This window comes from Gymnoscopelus braueri, assembly GCF_963280865.1.
Source record: "Gymnoscopelus braueri genome assembly, chromosome: 6".
Classification (NCBI taxonomy): Eukaryota; Metazoa; Chordata; class Actinopteri; order Myctophiformes; family Myctophidae; genus Gymnoscopelus; species Gymnoscopelus braueri.
In genome coordinates this window covers 16297758-16305943 of record NC_137607.1, presented here as the reverse complement: position 1 = coordinate 16305943, position 8186 = coordinate 16297758, and positions in this window count along the sequence as shown.

Here is an 8186-nt window from a genome sequence, read left to right as displayed (position 1 = left end):
CAACACCTGGTGTAATATTAGGTTAAACAGGTTAAGGAAGGCTAACTGTGGCCCTCTGTCTCAACTGACTGATTATGACCAGAAAAACTCATTTTCCCCAGAGGCTCTTAGCAGGCAGGGCCATAAACTAGTGCAAGAGTCCCCTGTAAAGTTTGTGTAGCCTACATCTCAAGTAAATATTTTTTTTGTGCTTGATGGTTGGTCTATTGTATATTCCTACCGTACATTTTATTATAAGCCTCTTGAATGATTAAATGAGTCTTTAGAAACAGCTACCACCATACTATTGTATAGGCTATAGTCAATAGCAATCACCAACACATACACACACACTATTATAATCTATTAATAGTTAGGTTTTAAAGAACCCATTGATTCAGTTATTGGAGCAGAATGCAACCAATTAGTTGGACAACTTTTTACCTCATGCTGTACTTTATAACAACACCTTGCTGTTTTGCCTCCTGCTGCTCATCATTCATATGCATGGTAATGCACAAGATACAAATGTTGTATTTATCACTCACTGAAGATAGATTGTTTGAAACAACTCTTTCTGGTATATGACCCTGCTTGCCCTCCCTGCCCCCTCCACCTCCATTTCTTCATTTCTGTATTGAAATGCAATATAATTAAGGCATTCAATTTAATATGGTTATTTGGGTCATTACTTCAACATTTGCCCATAGGTTATTTAAAGTTTTAAACCATATCAGAACATTGCTAAACTTTTGTATTTGACGTGATTTTATTAACCCATTAGGCTGCCTAGCTGAGTGAAACAAACAATGAATACATGCTTGCAGTCGTTGTGCGTTGTAACAAATTGTTGTGTGTGTGTGTGTTCATTGAACTTCGAACATAAATAAGAGATGGCTCTCTCATACGCATACACATCAGGCTATTATGCTATTGATATTTGAAGAGAAACTGAGTGAACTATGCAGTCAATTTAACAAGTCAATCAAAACCTTGCCAAAAGCCACAGAAATTAACCGCACAATATAATAACAAAGTTCAACATCGTGCATGCTCAATACAGCTGGCACTAGCATAATTGCAGGCAGTACCCCTAAACCCCCTGAGAAATAATTATAAAAAAATTGGTAATACTGGACTGGGTAATAGACTAAATCAAATATCACTGTATTTTTGGCCTGGACCTGGCTTAGAGGTCTGGGCACCTAGGCTCATACGCCTGACAGCGCACCGTGGGTTCGAGTCCCGTTCCCGACAGTCTTTGCTGCATGTCTGCTGCAAAAAAAAAGGTTTCATCAATTCAACATTGAAAATATTCCTTCTGTTCAACACGCACACGAACACAGTTAATAGCACACAGCCACTATGTTGGGGTCCTTTAGGATTTTAACGATTCCCCCCTAACGGTCCGATTCCTTAATTTTTCCTTTTTACGATTCCTATAGGGCAGTGGTTCTCAACCAGCGGTCCGGGACCACCAGTCACCCCTTTATCCATATTGTATACGTTGGCTATTCAAAAATAGCAGATCTACAAGCTCACAGCGCGTCACTTCGTGCTGCGCTGCAAGCTTGTAGATCTCCTATTTTTGAACATTTTAGTAAAATGTTTCGTAAAAATAATTTAGCATTTTTCAACACAAATCTTCTCTTCTGGGGGGTCTCTGGAACAAAAAAAATCAGATGGGGGTCCGCGGCAAATATGAAGAAACCGATTCCAGGTCCTCATTGTTGGATCCGGTTCAGGATCCAAACTCTAACAGCCACACACTTACTTTGGCACAGGCCGAGATTTGCGAAGCGTCGCTTGCAGGAAACTCCTGTTGATGGATGCATTTATCTTGTTTCTCACGAGTGTTCTTTCCGCATCCATTTTAAATTTGCGGGCTGTGAGACAGTAGATGCTAGAGATCCTATCCAGAGCCTTGGGGAGTGTCTTAACCTCCTAAAAGTTGCACAAAAACATCATTCAACAAAAATGTTTCAAATATGATTTAATCGAGTTGAAGATTACAATTCTAAATCACTAAAACCCTATACTTTGCTGACCCAGTGGTCTTGCAGGAAGTCCCCAGCTAAATTAATTAATATAGCATAACAATCAGTTTTATAACGCCTTATAAATCGGCTAATTGAAACCATGTAGTGAAATTACATGAAACATGAACATTTTTGAAACATTTTAACAACACTAATCTTGTCTGGTGGTCCCTGGCACAAAATATTTTCAGATGGGGGTGCGTGGCCAAATAACATTAATTTGGGGGTCCTTGACATGAAAAAGGTTGAGAAGCACTGCTGTACATGGACTGGATGGCTGCTACAGACCTGAGCCCGTTGCCGGTCCTGAAGGAGGAGAGCCAGGAGGAAGCAGGCCTTGGTAAAAATATCACCAGCCTTCTCCCGGTATCTCTGCAACAGGTCCAGCAGTGTCTCTACAAAGTTAATATGGAAACGAAAACCGGGGGTGGTGCAGGTGGACGCCGGGCATGAAGACGCGGAAGTTTAGCTATACATTTAAAATGTAAAAGCGTAGTAGAAAGTATGCACCTTTCCAATAAACATTGATATTAGTATTATTAGTAGTAGTATTAGTAGTAGTATTAGTAGTAGTATTAGTATTATAACAACTTTACAACAACATGATTTTAGGCATTTCTTTGATAAAAACAAATCCCAAAATCATGTTCGATTGAACCCAATTTTTTTCACTTTGAACCATAGGGGCATGTTAAACAAAAAATGTTAAACCATTTTTCAGAAGCATTGTTTTTGTTGCTTTGAAGACTGTGTTTATGTACAATAAATGTCTGAAGCTGTGAATACATTGACATTTGTTGATCACAACAGAGACAGGAATATTTATTTTAAAATCTGGACCACTAGCAAGTTAAACTTAACCACTTAAAACTTTCTGCCATCCCTATTATGGGCATGTCAACATTTATTTTTAAATACAGTTTTTCAAAAAAAATAGCAGATCTACATTACAGATTGGATCTGCTATTTTCAATTAGCCAAAGTACAACATAGGGCTTAAGTTTTTTTTTGTTTTCAGATCCAGACAAGTTAATCATTGTCCACCGAGCTCACAGACATGACATGAAGTAAACACTGCAGTGTTTACTGGAAGCTTGGCTGGCAATGGTTTCTGTCCAATATTTAAAAACAAATAGTTGAGATGTCCCTGGTTCACTTCTGGACCTGTGTTGACCTGAGTGTTCTGCCTGGTGGGGGTAAATTCCTCATCGGCGGTCACACAAAACAAGGGCACCTTTGGTTCCAGCTCAAACGAGAACAAATTCCTCATATCGTCACTGTCGGGTAGAAACCTTTTATATACTTCCTGTCAGGATATGGAGAAATGGAAAGAAGTAGCATGTGTTCCAAATGATCCAATATAGTTCTTATGTAGTCATAAGCTCTTGTTAAACTAATGCAGTTAACATGGAAACGACACACACACACACACACACACACACACGCACACGCACACGCACACGCGCACACACACACACACACACACACACACACACACACACACACACACACACACACACACACACACACAGTCCAGGACTTATCCTATTCCATTGTGGTCCATTGTGGTCCTATTTAAAATTAAGTGGCAACCCACGTAGGAGACAGTAATAGCTGTAAAGAATGTAATAATGTAAAAATAATAATTATTATATTATAATGATAATTATTATTATTAACATTAGTATTATTATGTCCCCACTTCTTTGTGGTGTTTGCCACTGTATATTTGCACAAGCAGTTAAATGTGGTATAGCTTATACTCATCTGGAGCAGTGGGCACTACGGGGGCAGCACCCGGGGACTAGTTAGGGGTTACTTGTCTTGCTCAGAGACCTCATCTGGCCTCATCCGGCCTCATCTCATCCGACCTCTAGGCCCATTCAACTGTGTCTGCCCCCTGCCAAATTAAACCAATTTCCATCTCAAAGAAATACAAATACGAGTTTACTTTGGCAATGATTAACTTGCACTGATCAGAAGCAGGTCCACATCTAGACGGACACTGTGGAGCACCGTGTACACTTCTGTTGGACTGAGATAGAGCCTAACAAAATGTGTTTTAGGTGGCTTCATTTTGTTCTTCTGGCTTTTTTTCTTGAGGCATTAAATGGTAAGGGTTAGGGTTAGGGTTAGGGTGTTGTCATTTGATTAAATACAAACCTTTTAATAACCTAGATTTTTTTGTGAATGGCATTCTTTTTCAGTTTCAGGGCAAAGTGAGAAAAGAGACTGTCCTGCACCCACGCTAGAGGATGGGTTTGTTGTTCCTGACAAAGAGACTCATCTTCATGGAACAACAATCAGTTACAGGTGTGAGCAGGGACGCAAACCAAATGTAGGGGGTTGGTGGGCAACAAGCAGATGTCACAATGGCACCTGGACACACACACCACAGTGTATAGGTGAGTGTTCCATAATAAGTATTACATGTTATATTCTGTGTGTGTGTGTGTGTGTGTGTGTGTGTGTGTGTGTGTGTGTGTGTGTGTGTGTGTGTGTGTGTGTGTGTGTGTGTGTGTGTGTGTGTGTGTGTGTGTGTGTGTGTGTTCAATGTTTGTGATAATTGGCAGTCGCCATATATGGAGGAGGCGATGCTTCCTGTACCCGTGATCTGTATTCTGAAATACTTGTCGTTGCGTTCTTTCCAAGTTTGTGCATCTACTATTGTTTGTGTTCAAGAATTTATTGTTAAAAAGTGCGCAATTAAAGATGTTAAATATATGTGTGTGTGTGTGTGCGTGCGTGCGTGCGTGCGTGCGTGCGTGCGTGCGTGCGTGCGTGCGTGCGTGCGTGCGTGCGTGCGTGCGTGCGTATATATATATATAATGTACATGAATGCACGCACGCACACATACTGTGCATGCGTGCGTGCGTGCTGTCATGGCTGGCCCTAACCCTAACAAAAAGACAACTAAGGCATATACTGAAGGTAGAATAACATAATAGAACCGGATAAACCTAAGTATCCAATGAGGTGTGGAGTCAGTAAACAGTAGTGTGTGTAATGTGTGCATGAGTGTAACATGATGTAATGCAAGGTGTGTGGATGGAAAGTATACATTAAAACTCAAAGTAGGAAAGGCTATTGGAGAGCTGAATGGAGAGCAGGTCTGTTTTTCTCTGGATCTCTCTACAAATGGTATGATCATGGGCTACTTATAGGCTCCTGGAGGTAACCGGGCCCAGGTGCTCTCCAATGAGCCATTAGCAGGTATGTAGGACTGCCCCACCCTGTTCACCTAGGAAGATCAGTATTAGCAGACCAGGCAATCCCATGACACTCCATGTAAGGGAGTGTGGCATCACAGTGCGCACGCGTACGTACATACTGTACGCATACATACATACATACATACATACATACATACATACATACATGATACATGTAACGCCCGGGATTCGAACCCTGGTCTCCCATCTTAACAACATCTTAACATCTTAACAGCTACACTAAAGGGAATTCCCGATTTTGGGGGAGATATTACTACTTCAGCCCTAGGTATATGTATTTCGGTAATAGCCGATCTACAAGCTCACAATGAGTCGCGATGATGACACATTGTGAGCTTGTAGATCGGCTATATGTTCAAAAGATATTTATACATTTGAAAACTTGAAATGGGACATTCTGCATAATGAGTACTTTTACTTTTGGTACTTTAAGTATATTTTGATGCCAATACTTTTGTACTTTTACTCAAGTAGCCTACATTTTGAATTCCGAACTTTTACTTGTAACTTGTAGTATTTCTATATTGCAGTATTGATACTTTTACTTAGGTAAAAAATGTGAGTACTTTTTCCACCACTGCACATATAGCGTTAGGGACATCTGCTTTATTCCCGGATCGTTTTCAGTGCTTCCGTTGTACATTCTGTATGACGGAGCATTTGAAAATTGTGGGAGGCAACAAAATGGAACTGATTGTAGAAATGATGAATCAGGGAGGGGTGGCATAGCCTGCTCCCATGTTACGCTGAACCAGCAGTGGTATTCTGCTTCCACGTTCTGAGACAGTAGCGAGGTTCATAAATACTAGTCTCGCGTAGCCAGACAACTATTCCACAATCTCTGAATGCTATATAGAGTCTGGAACTTCAACTCCCGAAATCCGAGAGAGGAAACTGGCACTGTTCACGAAAATATATTTTAAAATATCTTTACATTTTACTTTTTAATTTCCATTTCTGCAAAGCAGCAAGCTAACTTAGATGATTAGTATTTATATTAGGATAAATTTGCGCGACTGTAAAGACGAAACGGAAGTGGGGAGGAAGCTTCACATCCGGTTTATATTCTAATCATGATCAGAGCTTCCGAGTCCCAGACTGTATGACCGGAAACATTTGAAAATTGTGGGAGGCAAGGCAACAGTCTGGCCACACGAGACTACATAAATACAGTCTGTGGTGAGGAGCGACCACTGCCTTCGCTGCTGCAGAAGGAGGCGGAGCCAGCAAAGAGTGTTGCAGCAAAGTTGAGAAATGTCCGACTTTGCCGCCACTGCCGCTCTGCAGGGAGACAGTGGCGTAACGCCGTTATAGTTACCGTGATTTAAATGGGTGCGTTACTTGATGTGATCCAACTGAATTGATTCCCCCAGCAGAGTCTATCTGTGATCTAACCCAGTAGTTCTCAATCTTTTTCATGTCAAGGACCCCCACAATGATATGTATTTGGCTGCGGACCCCCATATCTCAAAAATATTTTGTGCCAAGGATTTTTCAAAAATAGCAGATCTACAAGCTCATAGCGCGGCAGCTTGTATATCTGCTATTTTTGAATAGCCAAAGTATAAAATATGGCTATAGTGGTTAAATTGATTGTGACGCTATATTAACTAATTTTGCTGGGGACCCCTGATGCCCCCCCAAGGACCCCTGGGGTTCCCCGAACCCCACTTTGAGAACCAATGATCTAACCTACAGGTGATGTGCTCTCATAGCAACATGAGCCAAAGCACGTTGCACACTAAAAAGTGAAAGTGGCAGAGAGGAAGTGATGATTGGTGTAGGGTAACATTTTCAGGGTAAGCCAGTCAGACATACACAATGACAAAATCATCGTTGAGTCTGTTGCTTTCAGAGAACTAATAAGCAAAATACCAGTGAAAGCAGCAGGGCCACTACAGTGCAGAAAGACGGTTAATTGTTCCACTACATTTCATAATGACAATTGCTACAATGGTCTTTTCTCTCACTGTGCCACAGAGCAACACTAAAACTGTGTGTGTATGTGTGTGTGTGTGACGTGTGTGTGTGTGTGTGTGTGTGTGTGTGTGTGTGTGTGTGTGTGTGTGTGTGTGTGTGTGTGTGTGTGTGTGTGTGTGTGCGTGTGCGTGCGTGTGCGTACGTGCGTACGTGCGTGCGTGCCAGTGTGCCTGGCACACTGGCATAAGTGTAAGAGAGGTCTTTTCTTTTAAAATAAAAAAAAAGTTTAGTCAGTTAAATTAAGTCCACTCACATCTATCTGCAAATTACATCAAATTCATTCAAACTGATAATTCTGACTGGGGAGGGAGTGTGGGAGATAGGTGGTAATAGAGTTGATAAAGGGTCGTAAATCCTGCTCTATGTTAATTAAAACTATTTGTAGTTAAACCGCTGAAAACCCAGTGTAAAAAGGATGAGGCGAAATCAAAGACAGACACAGGCCGGTTCTCAAATTAAAAGGTTGACATTGTATTAAGAGAAAGAATCAATCCACGAGACACCGTACAGCAAAAATATCTCTCTCTCATTACAAAGACAGGCAATAGTATTTATACACAAGTTGGAGTCCGGACATCAGATATGAGGTGGATCCTAACGATTGGTTAAGACCCTCAGACGTCAGATCATATCTGATGAGCTGTCAGGCATCAGGGTGTCATCATAATAAGTTGTTGTTCATCTTATAGTATCCTTGTGTACATCTTATGGTTTCATAAACAAGTTATCCCTTCGATATCATAGGACATGTGGCAGGTTTATCTGTGACAGGGTGACAGCTGACAGAGTAAATTAGTGACGATGTCAGGTCATACAGAGATATAGGTCATGTACAGAGATACAGGTCATTAGGACATTAGATCACAAAGCGTTGAACAAGACATGTTTTACTGATTGGAAACATATGGAGCCGGCACCAGATAGCAAATATGGAGCCAGCTACATGGCCTTGGT